Source organism: Drosophila serrata, unplaced genomic scaffold, assembly GCF_035046125.1.
Source record: "Drosophila serrata isolate PLE 108 unplaced genomic scaffold, ASM3504612v1 contig_240, whole genome shotgun sequence".
NCBI classification, from domain to species: domain Eukaryota; kingdom Metazoa; phylum Arthropoda; class Insecta; order Diptera; family Drosophilidae; genus Drosophila; species Drosophila serrata.
Window position 1 is genome coordinate 7,935,785 of NW_028257138.1, and position 24,779 is coordinate 7,960,563.

The 24,779-nt window shown below is 33.4% G+C and overlaps 2 protein-coding genes across 4 annotated transcripts in view; one reads left to right on the forward strand and one right to left on the reverse strand.

Annotated features, from left to right (window-relative positions):
- The window catches only part of LOC110183090 (uncharacterized), a 193,718-nt gene that overhangs the window by 160,778 nt on the left and 8,161 nt on the right, over positions 1-24,779 (reverse strand). The gene's annotated exons all lie outside the window — the stretch shown is intronic.
- Positions 1-24,779, forward strand: part of haf (leucine-rich repeat and fibronectin type-III domain-containing protein hattifattener) — a 73,225-nt gene that overhangs the window by 4,148 nt on the left and 44,298 nt on the right. The gene's annotated exons all lie outside the window — the stretch shown is intronic.

Consider the following 24,779-nt stretch of genomic DNA (forward strand, 5'->3'; position numbering starts at 1 on the left):
ATGAATGAATGCGACAGGTGAGGGGAAAATGGAAAATTGGAGGGGAGGGGAGGTGTGTGTGTGTGTGTTGTGTTGGAGTGAATGAATGAAAGCCAGAACTGAAAACTGATCGGGGGATAAGTACAGTGAATACAAAGGAAAATTTACTATAATTACAGAGTATTATAATTTTAGTTAGAAGCTTGCAAAACAGTGAAGGAATCATTTCCGACCCTATAAATCATATATATTCTTGATCAGCATCAACAGCCGAATCGATTTAGGCATCTCACGGACAAAAAAAAATTTGTAACATTTTTGTTCATAATTTTACATTTTTAAAATGGTCAAAAATTTATCACAAAATTTAACTTATTTTAGTTTTTAAATTGAGTATGCAAATTTGTTACCCTATTAAAATATAACATAGCACAGAGTTCCGAATTAAAATTAATGCATTTTTTGCTTAGTTATGGGGTTTTTAAACTTTGATTTGTCAAAAAATGCTCATATAAAAATATCGATAAATATCAATTAAAATAATACGAAAATTTTAAGCTAACTTGTGATAGATTTCCCTATTCTATAATAAAGTCCGTGTATATCACCGAAATTTTAGTTGGGAATTATAGTGACATTCTTTGCAATTATTTCATGTTATACACGAAATATCAAAAGACCCTGAAGTGTCATTTTCCTGTTCCTCATGACTTAACAAAAATATTAAATATTATTTAAATTTTATTATATAATGTTAAAACATTTCCCCCCAAAAGAAAACACCTCTAACGAAGCCCCACTGTATTATTACTTCTGGGTGCGATAGAGTGATTGAAACTGATAAAGAATAATAAAAAGGCTTTCCCCTCGTGCACGAGGATTTTCCCAAACAATTCTTTCACGCCATGGTTTTTTTTTTTTTTTTTTGTTCCATCCGACTTCCCCTCAACTGTTGAGAGGAGAGAAGAAAATGGAAAAAAGGGAAGCCTGCTCAATAAGCAATTAATATGCACAAGTGTCTGCCCGGCGAGTTTCCACCAAAATCTCCGAGTGGAAATGGGCTCGGGTTTTCGTCTGCTGTGTGAAAAGTGTAAAGAAGAAAATCAACAAACAAGAAAAACCAGCGCCCAGCATGGCACATTGTTTCGGTTTTCCACGCAGTGTTAAGAGCTTAATTTAATTTCCAAAAAGGTTTTTCCAACTTAATGAAAAGTTGAATCTGGTTTTGTCAAAGAAAATGAGACACTAAAGAAATCTAAGGCAAACTTATGCTCACTTTTTATGAAAATGGTTTTGAATCTTCAGAAATTTTAATTTAAATAATTATATTGCTAAGGCAAAGAGGATTTTGTTAAATCTAAATGTGTTTTATTTATGGGTTAATAAATTTAATAATTTTATAAAAGCTTCTTTAAGCAATTTAATCGAAAAGGCTTTCCCGGAATCATGAAATGATACATGTGACAGCTTTGCCATTAATTTGAACACAAATCAGATTCTATAATCTTAATTGAACATTTTCCTTTGAGTAATTCGATACTAAATTTGAATTTGATTTTCCCTGGAATTTTTTTGCTTTTATTTATAGATTTTTGCATTTCAATCCAAGTCATGATTGCAACTTTAATCTATAATAATTTTTATTTGATTTAAGAGATACTAAGCAAGTTTAAGGGAAAAATAGGGAACAGAGTATGATTTTTTAAAGGTGTTTAAATATTTGTGTAAAACTAAATAAAAGCTTATTTTCTTTATCATTAAAATATTACTTAAGTATATTTTTACATTTTAAATTAGTCTTGCTAGTTTAGCTTTAATTCTACACTTCTCCCTCTTATTTTGGTGAAAATTCTCTCTCTCTTTTCCCGGACAAGTAGCAAGTAAAGTAAAGTTAACCCGGAAAAGTTGCAAAAACCATCAGAATGCGAATGCCAAAAATACGCAAACAAAAAATACAGAGAAAAGGGAGACTACCAACCGACAGCAAAAGGGGAAAAACGAATTTGGTAAAAGAAAAACAATGCCACAACACAGAGACTCAGGGCCAAAATATAATGCGCACCGTATTGTTCTTGTAGCCAAAACTCAATTCCGGCGAGACTCTTGTGAAATATCGCACTTTGCTTTTAGAAAATGGTTATCTATGCTGGAAATAGAAATAGAAATTCAAGAAAAGTCCGTATAAACAAAAACACAAACACAGTAACAGCAAACAAACAAAAAAAAAAGGGAGAAAAACCAAAGAGCACACACACACACAAAGTAATGTGAAACACAATAAAAGTGTCTAACTCTATGAAGAAATGAAAGTCAAATTGTGTGTTGTGTGTGCTTAGAGATATGTAGGAGAGGGGTATGGGGGGTTATAAGGGGGGTAAGAGAGGGTATAATGGGGGGTATGAGACTCAGACCCCTTTTTTACTGCCTCACTTCTCAGAGCATCTGGGCTCAGAGCTTCATTAGCGTCAATTGAGTTTTGTTCTTCTCTTTCGTTGATCTTGATCGTGAACTCGAAAATATTTCAAAAATGTGTTAAAGTGAAGAATTTTTCAGGGGGGGATTGAGGGAGAAAGACTTGTGTCTGGCTTTTGAGAAGAAAGCGTGCAAATTATGATTTCTAGGAAACTAGGTGCCTATACCACCTGCCTCATCTTGAGTATTTTGCAGATATAATAGTTGATATAGCAATTAAAGAGGCAGATAAAACAAGTTGATTGGTTTGATAATTATATATAAGATAAAGAAATCTAACAAAGTTTAATTGTATATTCCTAACTTAACAACTTCTTAGCAATTTATCTTCCGAAACCTCTTTTCCTGACAACCTTCTTAATCTTTTTCCTTAGCAAATACTGTTCCCCCAATAACCACAACCTTTTCCCTTAGATTCTTGTCCCTCGCAAATAATTGAATTATGATCGGGTTGGAGTTTTGTCATGAACAAGAAGAAAGGGGGGTTTCTTTCCAGACTGACAGAGCTAATGAACACTAAGTGAACTGAAGGGTAGTCGAGTGAGTCGAATAGACAAGGGCTCTACCTCATCATTATGAGCAACACACTCGAGGTGATAATCATGCTGATGCTCATTGTGATAATGATGATTATGCTGCCACTCAGAAGGCTCCGAATGGGAGCCTCTTTTGCTGGAAAGAAAGAAAATAATAATAAAAATGATTCGCGGCAATGAACTCGAACCAAGAAATGCAGACAAACAAACACAGAAAAAGAAAAAGAAGTGGTAGAACCACCAGCATGCATATCTAAAGAGTCTGCCACAAACACAAAGAAAGAGATGGGTGCACAGCCAGCGAAAGAGATGGGTGCACAGCCAGCGAAAGAGATGGATAGAGGGAGCACGCAGCATGCAGCATGCTCCAGTGTGGCAGTGGCAGTTGCAGTTGTCAGTGCATCATTATTATCCAACAGAGATTTTTGTTGGCCTATTAGAAGAATGGCCAGTGGCACAAAAGTTTTGCAGCTGCAAAATAATGCTGGCAATGCACTGAGAAAATATTTTTTAAATATTTATAAATCATAGAAATTACCAGAAAGTATTACTAATTTGGAGAATATTATTAATTAATTATATTATTAAGCGAACTAACAAAGAACTTTTAAAGAACAGAAATATGATATGTCACTTAAGAACTTAACTTCAGAACTATAAATATAGTATATGATCTTACTAAACTCTGAAAATCAAAATTCCCAAGTCTGTATCACTATAACCTTGCAAATTTGTATGGCTTTGGTAAAGCTTTGTTGGATATCATATAATAATAGATACTCTATACTGTACAAACTACCTTTTCTTCTGACAAAAAACAATAGTTTTGTGAATTATGATATGTTACTTAATAACTTAACTTTCTTAACTTAAGAACTATAAATATAGTTCCTAGAGTTAGATGGTCTTACTAAAGTCTTAATAAAATCAAAATTCACAAGTCTGTTTCAGTATAACCTTGCAAATGGTTAAGTTTTAATAAAGCCTTGGTAGATATCATATATAAAATACTCTAGACTGTAAAAACTACTTATTCTTCTAACAGAAAAAAATATGTTTGTGATATAGCATTTAGATCAGTCTCCAAAAAAAAATCTCATAAAACAAATATTGTTTTGATATAATTTATAAAACTATAAATAAAGAAATTTAACAATTTGTTACCTAATTTACTGAAACTCTAAATTTACTTACATTTTCTCCAAGTGCCCCTTCAAGATGCATTTGCGTCATCTGTTTTTGACTAAAATGCAGTTGGCAGAAGGCTGAAAAAAGAAGAGTAAACTATGCTTCTATATATAAAGATATATATATATGTATAACTACAGAGAGGTCATTCATCCAGAGTTTATCACATTATGCTATGCCTAAGCAACCGCCTTCTCTGCCATGGCATTTTATTAACATATTTTTCTTTTTTCCCTTTCTAACTACCTGCTTTTTTTTCTATGTTAGCTGATCTTAGTTGTTACCTGGGAAGTGTTTGTTGTTAAGTCCACCAAGTGTTGGTCATGGTCTTGACTGTTGTGGATTTGTATATTCTTCTGGCGTTTTGATTGTTAGTTCTTTAAATATTTGTTAATGCCTGAGTTTATGGGTTCTTATCTAGAGACTTTCTTTTAGATTTTGGGTTAGAACTTAAGAGTCTACGAAGAATTAAGATAACAGAAATTACTTTTAATTGCTTGCCTGGCTTTAATAATTATAATAAGCTTAAAAAACTAGATTCTATATCTGTCTAAGATTTCTATTTTTATTTTCTAAAAGTAAATCCGTAATGAGAGTAAAGTTTTTGAAGGGTATTTCCTGAACTATTCATGTTTTTCTTTTTGGCTGCTGTCCCTTTTCCTGCTCCCTTATTTTTCTGTGGCTTTTTTCAGCCCTCATTTCCTTTTCGTAGGTTGGAAAAATGGGGAAGGAGATGGTGAAAGCTGTCTGGAAAAGATCCCAACTTGGGTCCTGGGTTTTCCCTGACCATCCAAACACACTTCTTTTACGGCTGCTGGTGACGCTTGCTTTTGTGCCGGCCTTATTTTCCTTTCCGCTACCTTTTTTCTACTTTTTTTTCTATTTTCTTTTTTTGGCCTACGGTTTTTGGCCAACAGGAAATGGCCGACATTAGACTGAGCTGGCACGTGTTTATGTTGCCTTGCTGTTATTTTATGCTCCACGCTGGGGCAGGAAATGCGACAGAAAAATGCATTTTGCAGTTGCCATGGAATTTCCCCCCCCTCAATTCAGGAAAAACTGTTGGCAGTTTCACATCTGCTTCTCGTTCTCGGAATGTTTTTTGGTTTAAGTTGTTGTTTTTTTTTTTTTTGCATTTTTTTTGCAACCAGCGTGTTTTTATTTTCAAATGGATGCCGAGTCTATTTCTATTTCGGTTTAATCCCGAAAAGAAATAAACGGCGATTTTAACTTTATCTGTTGGATGTATGTATGTATATTTATATAGAACTACAAATTTATATAGAGAGATAGAATGGAATTACGTTTTTATGGTTTGTCTATAAAGCCAAAATAAACGAGAATTTTTGGCATAATTTTTATTTTGCAAAGCGAAATTGAACATTTTATGTGAACCATTGAAATGAACTGAGCTAGTTTTTATTTTAATTTAAAGCTTTATATATTTTTCTTGCTTGAAATTTAATAGCATTTGTATATGAGAACTTATTATAAATTATAAAGAAATCATTACAAACCTATTTTTGTATACTGTAAAGCATAAAAGCATCATTTTCATTATGAAATAATTAATTACTTGGCAAATTAAAACCTAACTGAATGAAAGCATTTACACGGTTCAGGAAAAACAAAGTTATAATTAAATGCCATTCATCATTTTATAATCATTGCATAAATATCGGCCCGTTAACACTCGATGAACATTAGTTTTCCCTTTAGTTTTCCAGTTATACGAAACCCCTTTTTTATTCAAGAATTACTTCCAACTCCAACGCTCATTAAAAAGAAAAGTCTTTTGGCCTGAGGGGGGGAAAATGCACTCCTCTGCCCCGGAAAAGCGCAGCTGCAGCAAGCCAAGCGTCCATTTATGCATTTATCTCAGCTCCTTCATCTACACTATGCTGCAAGGCATTTCCCCATCATCGAGTTGAAGAAAAACTGGAGTAAGAAAGAAAAAAAAGAACCTAGACTCCAAAAACTTTGTGGCTTTGTCTGTCTTTTGAGTTTTTCCCACTATCTTTTATAGTTTGTATTGCGGCTCATTTGCATTATTTTAATTCATTTTCAAATTCTTGGCTTTGAGATTAAGAAGAAAATGGAGAAAAGAAGAGACTTAAAATTCATGTTCTGTATCGATAAATTGGAATGAAAATGAAAATGCTTTCGGGGGGAAAATGGTTACGGTTCTTTGCAAGCAAACCGTTATGCTGACTGCATACACTTAATTAATTTCAAAAAAAAAAAACCCACAAAACTACTCAGAGGCAGATAGCATTCCATATGGCAAAACTTTTAACTTACAATTCAATTTATTTTTCAGTTGAAAAACAAGAAAAACCTAAAAGTAGAACAGAAATAAAATCAGGAACAAGAAAGAAAAACGACAAAGGCGGCGATAGAGCAAAGGTAAAAAGACAAATTGCAACTTTTTGAGGCACAAAAATCACAGTTAGCAGATAGTTTCACCCACACAACCCACTCCCACCCCTCAGACCCAAGACCCTCCCAGGATACAAAGAAGAAACTTTGTCCTGCTGCCAGGACACTTGAAACAAATTGCAATTTGTGCCTTTTGCCTACATTGCGACGGGTTAAATGGGCTTCCCCGCTGGCTTTGTGGGCGGATGATGTTCGCTGGGGTCTAGTGTTGCCTATAAATTAAGTGCAGCAATTAATAATTAAAAAAGCGTGTTAATTAGAGAGAGAGCAACACACAGGACCTACCAGAGGAGGGGGGAGAAAAAATAGAGAGCGAACCGAACGAAAGCTCAGATGGAGTTAAAATGTTTTGGCTAATTGCGATTTCAATTAGGCGCATTAAGGGAAAATCCTTTTTTGGTAAATACTATACACAAGCCACAACAGAATATAATGGCATTTTAAAGTAACATTAAATTAAAGATTAAGTGCAGGTCATTAAAGTTTGATTATAATTATTTGTAAGAATATTTAAGTGTGAATCTGATTTAAACATGTTTATATATAATAAAAATCTTTCATGGATGAATCGAATATATTTATACCCTTGAAGGGTATTATAATTTTAGTCAGAAGCTAAAAACGCAGAGAAGGAATCATTTCCGACCCCATAAATCATATATATTATTGATCAGCATAAACAGCCAATTCGATCTAGCCATATCCGGTAGGAAAACAAATTTAATAATTTTTTCTAGATTTTTTTCAAATTTTTTTAATGAATTACATTGTTATAATTTTGTGAAAATTTTAAATTTTTTTAAACATTATATTGAGTATGAAAATTTATTAATCTAATAAAAACTAGCATAGGAAAGGTTTCCGAATTTAAATTAATGCTTTTTTGGGTTAGTTATGAATTTTTTTCAATTTTATTTTTAGGAAAAATTGGCATAAAAATATAAATAAATACCTACTCAAAGAATGGGATTATAATTTCAGTCATTTTAATTTTCAAACATTTTAAATTGAGTATGCAGATTTATTAACCTAATAAAAAGTAACATAGAAAAGCTTTCCGAATTTAAATTAAAGATTTTTTGGCTTAGGTATGAATTAAAAAAAAATAGATTTTTAGGAAAAATTTACGTAAAAATAGATCAAATATGGTATTATAACTTTAGTCAGAAGCTTATAAAGCTGTGAAGGAGTCATATCCGACCCCATAAATCATATATATTCTTGATCAGCATCAACAGCCCAATCGACCTAGTCATATTCCGTAGAGAAAAAAATTTCAATTTTTTTTTCGAATTTTTTAAAATATTTTTAAGAAATTACATCACTGAAATTTTGTCAAAAATTTAAATTTATTTAAATTTTCTATTGAGTATGCAGATTTGTTTAACTAATAAAAACTAACATGGGAAAGTTTTCCGAACTGAAATTAAGACATGTTTCGATGAGTTATGAGCTTTTTAAAATGTGATTTTTTGAAGAAATTGTCATATACAAATATCGATAAATATCGATTTTCGTTCGATCATAAAATTCAATTGCAAACTGCAAAAGTATACCAACTTTCGCTACCCGAGATAAGATATATTTTTTCGTAAAAAAAAAACTATTTAAATACCATACATCTTTTTTAAGTAAATAAAATATATTTAAAAATTAACATAAAAAGTCATAATCACTGCCATTAAACTATACATTTTTTCCTAACATATTTGTTTAAATTGAATTAAAAATAACTTTTACTTATCTCCGTCTAGTTTTGTAATAAATTCAAGCACTTTTAATATATTTAACCAACTCTAGCACATAACTTTACTAACTTAAATATTAAATGCTTGTGAATAACAAGTTTAGTAAACTTAATATTAAAGTCGTGTGAATAAATTGAGCATGTCACATCAGCAACAACTAAGTGCTACTGTTATGCTTACTTATCCCGTGTTCATCGCGTTTTGCCTGTCCGCTCCTTACACTCGCTTAGAAATGTTTATTCACACCTTAACTGGTGGAGAGTATTCTTCAACGTTGCCTGACAACTTTTGGCTAGCACTGTGTCGTGTGTATTATCATTAAGGTGGCCATTTCAGCTTTGTCTCCCCTTCTTTGCGCGCCATTTGATAGCCAAAAAAGCATTTTTCGCTGACAATTCGTTTGGCCAACTAACTAACGGTGGCATCTCTACCCTGTCCACCAATATTTCATTTCATTGTAAGCGATTTTTCCTTCCCCAGAGGAAGGATAGCAAATATTTCACTGGTCCGAGTCTTTTATTACATAACTCGGATTAGATGGACGAGAAAGCAGAAACTCTCTCAATATCTGTGTATGTATGGAATGCCCCTCACGTCCATTGGCATTGCCTAATTTAGTTATGCATCCAGAACCAGACACTACCATGGCGGTCATAACCGATACGCATTGATTATTCACAATCAATCAGCGTATTGAAACCGGCCTCTAGCCTCCCGTTACGATTCCCAATTTCCCGTTACGACTCTCCCATTTCCCATTTCCATATCCACTTGGATACCACAATTAGTTACCCACGAAATTGTTCTTCTACAAAATACACCGAATTGCAATTGAATTTGCTGTGCCAATTAGTTAATTAACGGATAAGTGAAATAGGGGCAAAGTCAAGTGATGAGAATTGGAAATAGGTTTGGGGAAGGGATATGATAATAAATAGACTAACTACTAAAGTAAATAGAAAATATATGAAAATATAGGAAATGAATAGAAAATATAGAAAATCTTTAAATATAAATATAGTATATAGAAAATAAGAGTATTTGTTCAAAGGTTAAAGAAAGAAAAATATCAAACTAAGTAAGATTTAGATGAAAAAGCTCCTAACTAAGCAAATAAATTTCAAGGCTTATCAAATATTATTTGATCAATATATCTATGTTAATTCTATATAAATCTATAGAACATACCTTAAAACCTTATATAAATATAAAGCTAATCAGTTAAAGCTTCGTTCTAAGCTAAAATCCTCAAAGACCAGCTTCATTTAATATTCTTAAACTCAAACCAACGACATTTAAACTCGCTTCCGAACAAAGCCCCTAGAACAATCCAACAAAATCTCAATCAAAGTGAACAATTGCATTGACTTAAACCGATTGCGAGTCACAAACCTGGTCAAAACCCCCACGGAACACGAACACAAAGGCTAAGCGGCTTTTGGTTTAACTCTAAACCTAAAGTGCAAGCAATTTGCCGCTGAATTGTGCAACACTGCGTATGCGCAACAATTAAGTTGGCAATTTTCTGTGGCGGCTTTCTGTATTTAATTTATTTCCTTGCCAGAAAAATACATAAAAACAGAGACCCATTTTAATGAAGTACAAATACCGAAAAAGTTAACAACCAAAGCTATGTCTGACAGCTGGAAATTCATTAGCCAGAGTCTCTGATTTAGACCAAATTAAATTAGTTTGCGTTGAGAGTTTGAAATGAAAACAAAAAACTGGCCAACAAAAATTATGCGAATCCAAAAACTGACCCGAATAAAATAAGTGGCTAAGCAAAAAAATATAAAAAATCCAAAGCATAGTTTCCAATGAGGCAAATTAAGCAAAACGTCAAACAATTAAAGCAAAAGCAACAAATGAGCATGTAATTATTTTATAATTAAATTCCATTTAGCCAAGAGACTTGTGTCCGCCGGTTGGCCTATGAATTTTGTGTAAACTTTTCGTCTGCAGCAGGTGCAACAGGTGTAAATTACGACGATAAAAATTACAAAAAAATAAAAGGTGATCTTGTGGACAGCGGGGTGACAGGTGTAATCGCTGCAATCAACTTGAAACAACAACGTGGAAAACAAAAGCAACTGCAAATCCGTTTCCGCCACTGAAAATTAGTGAATTTTTTGTTTTTTTTTTTTGTCAGCGTCAGTGGGTCAGTCAGAAAAGGCTTTTGGCCAACTTTTCCAGACAAGGGTCAGCAACTGGTAGAAATGAACAAAAATAACAATGAGTTGAAATAGAAACATAAGCAAAAATGTTATGAAATGCAATTAATGAGAGGACAAAAAAGGGAAAGTTAAGCTTAATAAAAAGGAAGTGATGAAGGTAAATAGTTGTGTTAATTAGGAAAAATTGTGAGGTCTTTAAAAAGTAATAAATTTAATATAACTTCATGGATCAGGGAGTAAAGTATACTATATTTGATAACACAAATTATAAGCAAAGATTTTATATTAAAAGAGTTATTTATAGTAAAAAATAGTATACTTTTTCTCTCACTAAATATTACTTTCCAAGCAAAGTCAATCGTGCATAGATTATTTCACGATTTCAATTGATTTTTCTATGTTTAAAAAGTCTTTTAAGTCACTGTTCCCAGAGAATCGTGAATTTACTCATCGGATGGTTAAGAAAACACTGAAAATATATATCAAAACTCTACAATAACACCCAAATTTCATAACGAATTTAATAAGTAAACTTTTTCCCTTCAAATGAAGTCCAACAATTAACCAGCTCGCTGCATTTGGTTGTATTTTCATTCTGAGTTGGGCAGACAAAGTTATAATTTCCAACATTGTTGCCATTGTCTAGTAATTTTTTGATATTGTTGCAATCGAAGTTGGCTTCAAATTGGTGAAAGTCAGCGCCAAAGTAATTTAGTCTCCATGTGCGTGCAGCGATTTTATTTTTTATTTTCTTAATTTTATTTTTATTCGAATATTTCTGTGTGCCTTGTGGGAGGGAGGTGCCTGGCTGGCAGTCGATTGAGAGCCTTCTAGAGTGTGGAGTGAACTAGTTTCCATTTAATGGCCAGAGCCCAAGAGGCACCAGCAAAGAGAGCATGAAATGTGCAACGAGTTGTGGCAGCCGCACAAAAAGATTTATTGAAGCCGTTGCTGCTGGTGCAGCTATTAACAAAATTACTTAACAAGCGGCCAAAAAAAAAGACTAGTATATAGTAGAGAACTACAGCAGCAGCAACAGCAGGAACTCCCTGAGTTATTGCCAGTCGGCTGAGTTTCGGTTTTGGCCAGGCCCAGAGGGCGGTTGCAACCGCAGGAATAGAAACTGGGCGGATAAACTGTGGAGAGCACCGACCTTGGAGCCGACAATATATTCTATTTAATTGCATTCGCGGCTCAGGACCAAGTAGAAGAAGCCCCCACAGCATGAAAGGACACTAAGCCGTTGTCCTGTATTTTTTGGACTCTAGCATTGGAACCCAGGGGGCGTGGCAATTCTCCACATGTGGCATGTGTATGTTGCAACTTCCAGCAGTGTGTGGAGAATGTTTAAGCCCCGGATTACAACGGACATCAAAAGTGGGCGGTGCGCTGGGGAGCTTTGATTTATGATTGCACAATAGAAAGATAGGGCCATAAAAGAGTTTATCTATATAGATATATAGATATATAAATGTATAGATATTTCTAAATGCAAGTTACTTTGTTAAGTCCTAAAATGTGCCCTGTAGTTAAAGTTTGAAAAGGTTTAGAGATTAGCTTATTAAAAAGCTTCAATTAAACATAGTTTCTAGTAAGAAGAAATATAATTATACCACAATTAAAGTAAGAAAAGATTTATAAAAATACAAATCACTAACTTTTCCTTATATTTTCCCTATTCCCTGATTTTTCCCTTTCCCATTGATTACTGCTTTTCCTTCTCATCAAAACCCTTTTCCTGGCCAAATGTTAACAACGCTTACTTGCCTTTTCTATGTTATAAATTTTCGCTAACGACGCCTCTGGCACTAAGGGGGGGTTTTGGTTTTTGTTTTGTTTCATTTTTGGTTATATCCTACAGGACTATCGCCCAGTCACAGCTTTTGGTTCCTGCAGAGAGAAAAAAAAACCCCAACAGAAAATAAACAAGAAATTCGAGTTAAACAAAATTAATTTGTAATACTTAAAAGCTTTTAAAGTAAAAGATTTTTCTATATTATAAACAGAAGAAATATATACAAAAAAGGTAAAGTAATATTTAAAAGTAGTATTATTTTCTCCAAGTGTATAGAAACCAATTGCGGTTGCCGTTTTGCCAATCGGCAAAAGTTGACGACCGCAGCAGCATTGCAATTGAAAGTCTATAAAAATAGCAACAAAATCAACGGGGGGAAAGGACACTCTCTGAGGGATCAATGCAATTTGTTATTTTGAATTTTTCCCAATTTTCTACTCTGAACTGGAACTATTTTCTCTGTGTGTTCGAAAAGCAATCGGAAACGGGCACAAAGCAAATGAATCCAACATCCCAGAATTCTCTCTGTTGTCAGTTATTTAATTAAATGTTTGCGCATTTTATTGAGAAAAAAAAAAAACAGAGAAGCAGCAAAAAGGGCGTGGCAGGACACGTAAAAACTGCACCTATTATTAGCCAATATTATTGTACCTTGGCCATGGGGGAATTGGCAAATGATTATTGGCAGTTCCATGGAAGTGGATAAATCATGAATTTGCCTAAACTATTTTTAGAGCCCATCATCATATTTCCTTAGCCCCACCGAAGTTGCAATTTTCCTTGGCATCGCTTCAAGGACGACGTGAAAAAATTCAACAATTTCCAAGTCAAGGGCTAAATAAACTTTGTCGCCCTGGCAAAAGAGCAAAAGTGTTTGACAATCGTCCACTGAGAGAAAATAGCACCAAGGATATAAGATCAATCAAAAGTTTTATAATTTTAAAATGATTTAAAGTTGAAGGAAATCATTGGTTGATGCAATAACTATTTCTCTAAATAATATATAATATATATATATATAAATATATTTCCTTTGAAGATCAAACTTTTGCTCTTCAACTTTTTGAATATATATTAAGTATATTTTATTTCCTGTGCAAAAGCAGCTCAGACCATTTCCCCCTTTTTCCACTTGAAACATCCATCCATCTATCGCTTTCCCTGCTCGCTATATATATGTATATAGATGTCTATCAATTTGAGCTGCTATCCTTGCGCATATCCTTTAGCCATAGCTCACTGTCGGCAGCTTGTCTGGCCCGCTTTTTGGGTCCTCCTCAGCGCTTTTCCCCTTTTTTAGAGTAGGAAATTTATTGAATTTAATATGCATATTGCAGGGAAAAATTTATGCAATATTTTTTTCTTTTTTTTACCATATGCCGGTAGCTTTTTCTCCTTGAAATCCTGGTTACTTGTATCCTTTATTGTCATTAAGTGTGATGCAACATCAAATTGTTTTTATTGTTCTTTGCCTTTCCAAGATTGAGATGGAAATTTCAATTTGAATTTTCAATGTGCAGCATATTCAAGTACAAATTGATTGAAGGAGTTATTATTTATATTTTTTGAGCACTTACTGTAAGCTATAGAATTTTATTTAATTTTCTTATCTTGTTTAGAAGCATTCTAGCATTTGAGCTGCTTTATAATTTATAAATCTAACAGAAAATAAAAGTAATATTTATACAAATCGTAATAGTAAATGGGTCACAGATTATTCCTGTTTTATAGATAAACTAATTTTCCTTTTCATTTTTCTCTCTCTTTCTAGGTAATTAACAAAAGCTACAAACTAAACACAAACTCTCTCAGGTAAACTCTCTAAACAAATCCATTAAATTTAAACTAAAATGTGGGACCCAATCTTCCCATTGACCCAAAGCTTTGACCCACTGCGATCCCGCTGAGACTTTAACTAATTACATGTATTTTTGGCCATATGTATTTGTATGTGTTGGACACTTTTACGAACTTCTCTCAAATGACCCATTAAGTCGGGCCATTAACTTCCAGCCCAATGACCCCGCTAAGACAACGAAAAATAGGGAGAAAAACAGAACAAATTTGGGAAAAATATACAGCATAAAAACAAAGCTGAACTAAAAATTACAAAAATATTCAAGCAAAGACACAAATGAAACACTAAAATTGCACATAAAACAAAATAAATAACCAATTAAGGCGGCAACACTGGTGGGGGACGGGGGGCTTTTTGGGGGAAAATTCCCTTGGAAAATTCAGTGCGCGATTTTCATTAATTAGCCATAATGGTTCCAGCCCTCAGTCGAGGGGCGGAAGTGTCCATTGGCTATTGGCATATCAGAAACACATGTCGCTTGTCATGTGTGCCAAATGTGGCATGCAACATTTAACTGCAAAACGCCAGCAAAAACAATAACAATAACAACAACAACAACAAAAGCTGACAACAAAACAGAGCCATAAACGCGGCTAATTGCCAGAGGAATGCCGCCAGAAGGTCAGGTCATGTCACTGCCGAAATGGCACTTGGGGGATTCTGATTCCAACAGCACACAACTGCTGTATTACACTTGAAGAAATGGGATGGGAATTGTATAAATTGGTTTAAAAAATTTCCTAAAGAGGAAAATGTTTTACTTCTTAGAAAATGGATGGTTAAAGAACTATCATTTTCAATATATTAAAAACTTGAGCAGTTACCCGCTTTTCCAAAATTTCTTTTAAGAAATTAGTTATAAATATAAAAAAATATATAAGTGCTGCTATAAAAATTACTATGAATTTTTAAAGCTCTTGAGAAGGTATATGTATATGATAGCCAAACATAAAATTAGACGGCTTTTCATAAAAAAACTTTCACTGATCACTTTAATAAATACATTTTTATAGTTTTAAAATCACTGTTAATTCCTTAAGCATTTAAGTATACTTTTAAAGCTATTCTCTTTGCATTTATTATTAAAATTATTACAAACAACAAAGTATAAAACCATCTTCAATACTTTAAAACTTTTAGACCATTTTCCAACACTAAAACTCAAGTTACTCTCAAAGGTTTTATTGATTTACCTATTTTTGGCACTTCCCCTATAAATCTAGCCCACTTATTTCAATCAAAACTAAATCCCGCATAAATTGCCCTATAAAATCCATTCGTAATGCTTTCGATTTTCTCTCCCCAATTTTCATTTCGTTACGTTCCATATCTTTTGTCGAGTGTAAAGAGGCTGCGGCAAAGCTACCCATAAGTAATATAGTATATGATATATGGTATATGGTATATAGTATATGGTATGTGACACGGATTGGCAGCTTCGACTGGCGTATGGCGCGTAAATTGGTGAAGAGCCCAGATTAACCGTTAATGGCCAAGAGTGTTGGGATGCCACCGATGATTGTTGTTGTTGCTTTTAGCTATATTGCCACGCTTTTTGATTTTCGGCATTTAGTTACGCTTCTCAGAAACGTTTTCAAACTTTGCTGCCAGCAATTCCCCAACTCGATTGACTTGTTTTTATTTTTTTCGGGTTTTTTCTCCTCACTGTCCAAGACATAATAATGATGTTTGATGATGCGGTAACTGAGATTGGGGGGCCGAGTTTGTGTCCGATTCCGATTCCGTGCCTCAACCGTTTACTCCACTTGGCAATTTGCCGATGTTTATATGCCTATTTGAGGCCGTTTTTCGACTTGGCTTCATTCGTCGATTCCAATTTCAATTGAGTTTAACTCTCTGTACAGTTTGCTCAAGGAAATGCGAGTCGAATAAATAAAAGCATAGATAGGTATATATATATATGTAGTCTGGATGTTCGAGTAGGTTTTGGGGCAACCGACAGCCGAAAGGCAAACATTTTCCGGAACACGTAAAGCTCAGGGAATGCACTCATTAATGAAATATTAAAGGGGATTCTAAAAAGAATTTACTGACATTTAAATTCTATATTAAATATAGATTAAATACTAAAAAAAAATCCTCAAAACTAATCTACATCCTAAAAAAAGGGTTAACTACGACTGCGACAAAAGTTTCAACATACTCGTAAATAAATAACAAAAGCAACTTAACAGAAAAATAAAGAAAAACAATTCCAACTGAAGTCATGCGTATTAAATACCATGGAAAACGAAGAAATAAACCAAACAACAAAAAAAACACCAACTGCAGTTAAAAAACTAAATCGACAAACACGAACTAAATTGCAGGCAATCATTTGGAAATACAAAAGCGAGGAACCAACACAAAACACTATATTGTAGATGTATATATCACAAAAATCCAAATTCAGCTTCCCAAAAACCAGAGTGTGTGCAGTCACGATTAAATGTTTTTATGTATGTTTGCATGTATGTATATATAAACTAAGCGTAAACGATTTCAGTTAGTGATTCATGTCACTAAATACAGCTATATTAAAGCCGGCACATTTATCGCCATCGATATCTTTCACTCGCTTAAAAACAGCAACAAAAAAACTAGTGCCACTTGTGTAATTATTCCATTTGACATGGGATAACGGGGGGAAAGGGGGGAGTGGATGCTGGAGAGGAGGGACACACTCTTTGATTTACAGAAATCAGTGCAACTAACAGTGCAACCTGTTTGAGCCGCGGAAAAACAGGTCCAGTCAAACTGCCAGGCAGCCTGAAAATTGGCCTGCAAATAGCTAGAGAATTCCTGTTCGCTGTCTCTTTCTCATGTGACTACACTGGAAGTAAAAAAAGGGTTACAATTTATGACTTTAAATATGACTTATTTATATAGAAATAAATAGACACAACTAAAAACTTTCTTAAAGAATTATTTTATAAAAATAAAAAATAAAAACAATTATATAATATATCATTATAATATAATTTTAATGAGAAATTTTAGCAGTTTAAATTGCTTATTCCAACTTAAATTAGATTTAGTACAATATAATTATTAGAAACTAAATATTAGTTTCTAATAATTATATTGTATTAAATATAAAATACTTTAAAGAAGCACCAAAAATATTGCGTATACGTAATATTAAGCTTTTTATAGTATTATATCATTATAATTTTTAATGTTTCAGCAGTTTAAATTCTTATTTCTAACTCAAATAAGAAACTTTGATTTTAGATGAACTCCAAAAAATATTACGTATACGCAATATTAAAAGTTTCTATAATGTTTTATAATTTTAATGTTTAATTTCAAGAGTTTAAATTCTTAATTCTAACTTAAACAAGAAACTTTGATATCCAATAAAATAATACCAAATACTTAAAATGAACCACAAAAATATTACGTATACGTAATATTAATCTGGTCTATAATATTATTTAATTTTAATGTTTAATGTTTCAACATATTAAATTCTTACTAATAAGTTTAATAAGAAATATTTATTTCTAATAATATAATACTAAATATCAAATACTTTCGATAGGTCGCAAAAATATTACGTATACGTCATTTGATGAGCTCCTAAAATATATAATTTAAATGTTTAATTTCAACAGTTTAAATTCGTAATTCCATCCTTAATAAGAAACTTTGATTCCCATAAAATTATACTAAATATTAATAAATTAAAATGAACACCCATAAATATTACGTGTACGTAATATTAAAAACTTCTATAATATTATATAATTTAAATGTTTAATTTCAACTGTTTAAATTATTAATTCCAAATGAAATAAGAAACCCACATTTCCAACAAAATAATACAAAACATAAAATTCTTAAAATGAAACCCAAAAATATTACGTATACGTAATATTAAAAAACTTCCCATTTACCCCCAGTATTTTCTCTCCGTGTTCATCCCATCCTGAAACCGCCACAGCCTCCGTCAACAGCAAACGGGACACTTAACGTTTTGGCCATTGACAACGATTAAAACGAGTTTCCCCTTTAGAGATCGAAGGGGAGAAGAAGAGGCTGCTATGAGGAACCGGGACCAGGGCACTTGTCCACTCGGACTCACTCACTTGTTTGCCAGACCGTTCTCTCTCTCTCTCTCTCCCTCTCTCTCTCTCTCTCTGCTGCACTGCTGACCCACATACAAAAGACATTCAATCGAACTGTTTTTCTTCATCCTCCCTCCCCTTTCCCCTAGCCAGCGGTCGCCTTCTTTTGATGGCCTTGAGTGGCTCCGAGTATTATGATTTTGATGGAGAGCCACGGCTCAAGTGGATCCAAGGAGCCATTCGAGGGGCAGCTAAGGCACTAAAAATGATAACTTTATCGGCCATGGAATTTTAAAGCACATCTTGGGATACATTTTTGTTAAATTAAGAGGAAGCCGAGGTGCTTAGATGATTTTTTTTGGTTTATTTGGATAGAGTATTCCATGATCTTTTTTTATACTCTGCAGTGGGTATTATATTTTCAGTCTGAAGCTTAAAAAGCTGTGAAGAAATCATTTCTGACCCTATAAATCATATATATTCTTGATCAGCATCACCAGGAGAATCGATCTAGCCATCTCAGGCAGAAAAATAAAATGTTTCATTTTTTCAACATTTTACAAGGTTAAAATTTTATCTTTGAAAATGCCGAAAATTAAAAAAAAATTTAAATTTATATAAGTTCTAAATTGAGTATGCAGATTTATTAATCTATTAAAAACTATCATGGGAAAACTTTCCGAACTAAAATTAATTCTGTTTTGGCTTAGTTATGAGTATTTTTAAATTTGATTTTTAGAATAAATTGTCATATAAAAAAAACTATATGATTTGATTTAAAGAATGTGAATATTTCAGTCCTATAATCCAATATCCCATAATTTAATTGCAACATAAATGATTATAAAAACTTTATCTTCCCAAAGTTTTCTTTTTGTTGTTTAATAAAAATAATTATGTCGTAGTTTGCAATTAACCTATGTATATCTACTCCAATTTATTGAAAACAAATATTTGCTATTTTTGCGCAATAGGTTTGTTAATTTAATGTGCTGTATACAACATACATATCGTAAACTTTTGAATGTTTGCACGATTTTTCAATTAAAAAGTATCATAAATATTTGTAAATTATTATTTCTCATAAGTTTAAGTTAAGTTTAACTATATTTGAAGCTCATAGCAGGTTAATCCAGTTTATAATACCCCACACTAGTATTATAGTTATTTTCAAGGTTTTTTTTTAATTGTTGCTACATATATAGCCAAGATTTATGGGTATTACTTAATTGGTACTCAAATATATTTAGAGCGAATCAAGCAATGAATACTGGTGCTAAAACACCAATTTTTAAACGAAATATTTACTTAAATTTTATGGATATTAAATATTTATGATCTCAAGTGTGGCAAATAGCTCTAAATCTTGTTTTAAATTAAGTGGCCATAAAAAATGTAGTTTTGCAAGAGCTGTAAAGTGCACAAAACTGTGCTGTAATAAGCATTAAACTAAACATAAACTAGGTTCCTTGTACTTAACTTTTAGAAAACACCTTTTAAAGTCAAGCTTAAGAAACTAAGAAACCTTATTATAAATTTTATGTATTAAATTTAAAATATTTATTAAAAACGTAGAACATTCCGAATTCGTTGTTCCCCCACAAAACCCCAGTTAATCCTTGCTCTTTCTCGTTATAAATACACATTGAACTGTGCTGGAGAGCAATGTGGAGGAGACAGGAATAGTCGGTGGCAACTGGCGAGTTTTGTCGTCATCAAACCGCGCAAGTGTATCTGTGTGTGTGTGTGTGTGTGTGCGTTTGTTTGAGTGTGTCTGCGATGATTTACCGTTGTGGCCTCCTATACACACATGACCATTCCGGCACTGAAACAGACCCAAAATGTGAAGAGAGAGAGAGAGAGGGATAGAGGGTAATGGGGAGGCTGGATATATAGCCATCGCTATAGCTATCCCCTTCATCCTGATTCTGATTCCGATTGCGATTCCGCTGACTTGGCTGCTCTTCTTGTTGTTGTTGTAGTTACTGTGTGCCCATTTGAACGTTGGCTACACATAGTTGTAGTTGGCTTGTTAGCCAGTTGCAGAGTGCACGATGCCACAACGGCACTCCTGCTCTCGTTCAGGTGCACAAATGAAGAGATCTGACAAAAGGAAAATAGAGTAAAAGCCCAAAAAAAACAAAAAACCCCAAACTAGCGGCAGAAGCGTCTGGAAAAATGTTTCAATTTTTGGAAAAGTCTATAGAGATATATTTACAGTTATGGCTTAATTAGGAATAACTAGAAATTACAAGAAAGTGGTAAATAATATGTAGGGAAGGCTAAGTATTTGATGTTCCAATAAATTTAACTTTATATGGTCTCTCTAATTAAGGGACATTTTTTTTAATTACAAGGTTTTTATTATATGTACTTAGTAAGATGCACACTTGTGGTTTAAGTAATTTTTTAAATAATGATTTAAAGCCATGTTTGTAATAAGAACCAAAATTTTCACTTATTTCCCTTTATCCCTTTTAAAGGACTTCCATTAAATGTTTGGTCACATGGATTTGGGAAATTTTGTTACTCTTTTAATTAGAATATGACGCTTTCATTCATATTCTTAACTATATATCCTAAAATATCTTGAAGAACTTTTTGAAAGTATTTTTAAAAGACACCTTAGCATATTAGGAAATGTATAACGATTTGAAACTATTTCACAACCCTAGAAAACTTCAATAAATAAAAAACATAATAAGATTCTGGATACTGATTTTCTTTTCTTCTTTTTTAAGCCAAAATATTCTTATAAAAATAATCTTAAAAAATAAACCAAATCAAATCGAATTGATTTCCCAGATCCCTCTTAAACTTCAGTTAAAATTTCCCTTTCATAAATAATTTCCCATTAAATCCCTGACTTCCTGTAGACCTCTGGTCACGCTAAATACTCGCTAATCTCTGCTCAGGCTCAGCTCTTGTACCGTTATTCATATGAAAAATTTCCCGAAAATGATGATGTTGGATCTTCTGGGTGCCTTTAAACGACCACAAGGGGAAGAGATGAGAGGATTCTTCGCTCTCTGCTACAAAAGAGCAAGTTAGCGAAATGAATAAAATGGGAACACGCATAAACAACACACACACACACACACCCATACACACACAGCATGCCTGTTGGGTCTGTTGTATATTCTCATGTGTTTGCCACGCCCACACAATACACCGGAGGGCGTTAACAAAAGGTAACAGGCCAAATGAAAAAAGTATGATGTGGCTGATGATGAAGCCCGCAAGTCATTGCAGGTGCGCCAGGTCGTGGTGCCAAAAGGCGGGTTAGGAGGGGGAGTCAGGAGTAGCCCTAGTTGCAACATAAGTATTAGCTTCATTTTTGCAGCATTTAACTTGGCTTTCCCACTCCCCCCCCCCCTCGGTTCCTCCCTCTTTCCCTTACTCGTTACCCTTTTTCGCCTTTGTAACTTTGTTTGCCGTTTTCTTCTTCTTCTGCCGCTGCTACTGCAATTTTTCCCTTTTTTCCCCATTTTTCATGTTTTTCTTTTTTTATTTTTTTTTTTTTTTTGTGTGTGCGGCACCGAGCCTCAAATGAATTGAATGTGAAAAATTTAAATGCAAACAGCCGCAGTCGACGCAGCAAAAAAAGAAGAAGCCAGAGCACACTTTGCGAAAATAATTGCAATCAATTATACAGTTTTGTGAAATTTTGTGAATTTTTAATATGAAAAAATAATAATAAAGTTTAACTGCAATTTGTGAAATTAAGTTGTTTGTTAAAATCTGGTTAAAACAATTAAAATCAGTCATAATCTATAGCAGTTACTTAAATTAATTTAATAGATTGAAAAGAAAAACTTCATTTATAAAATATATATATTTAAACGTATTTTTTAGCTTCCAAATTTAAATTTAATTCTTTTTCTTTTTAAGCCCAAAAGAAGCTGTAGTACACATTTTTTATTAACAAGTTTTAACTGTAAAGTTTACTTAGCTTTTCATACCCAAAAACTCATTTTCTTCTTTAAAAAAATATAAAAAATATCAATAAAATATAATATAATGGAATGGAATATAATGGAATAATATTTAACCTACTATAATTATATATATGATTTCTCCCAGTGCAGCCTTGTACTATTCGCGCTTTTTGCCCTTCATTCCCTCCCCCCCTCTTTCTCCCAGTGATACTTCTGCTTGCCTTGCATTACACAAGTCGACAAGCCTTATGGCACCTCCCTTCCACCCTCTGGCTTCCACTGGAATCCACTGGCATCCATCCTCCAGCCATCCAGTTCAGTCTAGCAGAGTTCATTGTACCATCTCGCTTAGTTGAAGAGTCTATGAGTCCAAAACAAACGATGCTTTTGATTGCCAACCGCCAAAAAGGGGGGGCTGAAGGGTTCAGGCTAGAGATCGGGTCAAAGACTCGGCTTTAGGCCTAAGTTGAGGCTTTGGATTCAAAGGCCAACGCATTGCTCTGAATATAATGTTTCTCACAGTTGTTAGGGATTTTTTATGAACTATTTAAATGACAAAAGAAGAAATAATAACAACTTTATCGTAGTTATTGTCTTGCAGTAATAGTTTTCTATTTGTTTATGTCTTTCACATTTTATTATTATTATGAAAATATAAGCTATCATCAGCATTCTTTAAAATCAAAGACTTTTATTTATCAACAATTCCATTTAGTAAATCTTACACCTTTTCTAAACACTTCCCTTAAGAAAACACTTCATTTGCCAATCAAATTAGTGAAATCATTTTGAAAAAAAAGAATATCACCTTTTTTCAAAAGATATTTTACTGCTTCGATCATTAACGACACATTTCTACGCTGAATAGATTTCATTTCGTTTCACCTTTTGCAAATCTACTGAACAAACATTTACAAGGCGAATCTTTAGCACCTTCACAATGATTTGCTTTTGACAGATTTTTGTGAAGAAACTTTCTCAAAAAGAAGTTGGTGAATGGGCCGACAGTCGGTCACAAAAATTAGCACTTCAAGTGAACGACAAAGTACGCAGAAAGATCTTGAAAATTAGCAAGTTTCAGGCATTCCACCGGTAAAGTGCGTAACATAATTATAAACTGAAAATGCTAAGCCAGAGATTTTTTGCCAAGGTCGAAATGAATGTTATAACGCATTTAAGTTACCTTTTTGAAATGTGTGCCAACTGGTGGCAAAGACTTTCGCCTGTGCAGCTAAGCCACCTAACATTTGAATACGCCCTCCCTTTAACCCTTAACCCCTCCCCGAAAAGCCAGGCCCCACTTTGGAACTCTATTCATTATGCGGGGCACGCATTCGCCATGAGTTGGTGCCTCGGTTATCTGTGAGCCGTGCTCTAGTCCTAGATAAGGACTTCCTCCACCCTCCCATTCCTGTCCCCGAGCCGCGTATTTACTTTATTACAATGTGTGACCCCAGTGAAAACGCGTAGGGATTCTTTTATGGTTCCGGAAATGTGCTATATATAGTATATATATAATGCTTACTGCCAGTCTGGGACTGTTGAAAAACTAAAAAAAAAAATTTCGGGTAAATGTGTATAAATGACCATAAACTTATGAGCGAATATAATCTGATTTTAAGAGCATGTCTTAGATTTTGGGGGGTTTCTTTAAAGTAAAATGTGCTTATTTAGGAGCCTAATTATAGAGATTTGATTATGTATACATTTTGTAAATATTTTATTAATATAAATAAAGAAAAACGCCATGTTTTCCACTGTTCTTTACATTTAGTTTATAAATAAGAGCTTCCATAGAGCAATCTCCATCTGCAGAACATAAATTACGTATACGCCGCATTGAACACTTCTGCTCCTTCTCCTCCTTTGAAACTATCTCCACCTCTTCCACTTTTCCAGCATATTCTTCTTCAGTCATTTATCATTTTCCCTGGCGTTGACACTTTCACTTGTTTCACACAATAAACTGAACCGCAGGCAAAGAAAAACGAAACAAGTTGAGTTAAAAAAAAAATCCCAAAAAATGAACCTTTGACAAGTCAATTCTGATACAAAAAGGGTCTTCGTTATGGCCTGTCAAATTTATTAGTTTCAATATAATTTGACAACAAGACAATTTGTCCATTTACATTTACCTAGGAGCATTTATCAACGATTTTGACCTCTTCTTGACTTGCTTGCCTTTTGTTTACAGCCATTTTGGGCCTTTTTTTTTCTACAATTTTTTCTTGTTCATGCTTTAAATGTTGGCTCTTAACAGGAATTTATGTTTATTGCATGGTGGCCTTGGCCAGAAATTATCATAAATTGCACTGTCATTACAGCAAAAAGAAAAACAAAAAAAAAAATAAAGCAAAATGCCACCATAAATATGAAAATACAGTTATTCAACGTAATTGCGGCTCAGTTTCGCATAAAGCAGTTCATTTTCGGTTCATGGCAGTTCATCGTTGGATCACCATGGTTCATTTTCAGTTTACTCCAGTTCATCTCACTGACATTCAGTGAAATTTTGCTTTCATCTGGCAAAAAAAAAATAGAAAAACAAAAGTAAACTAAAGTGAAGCAAGAAAAAGTGAGTA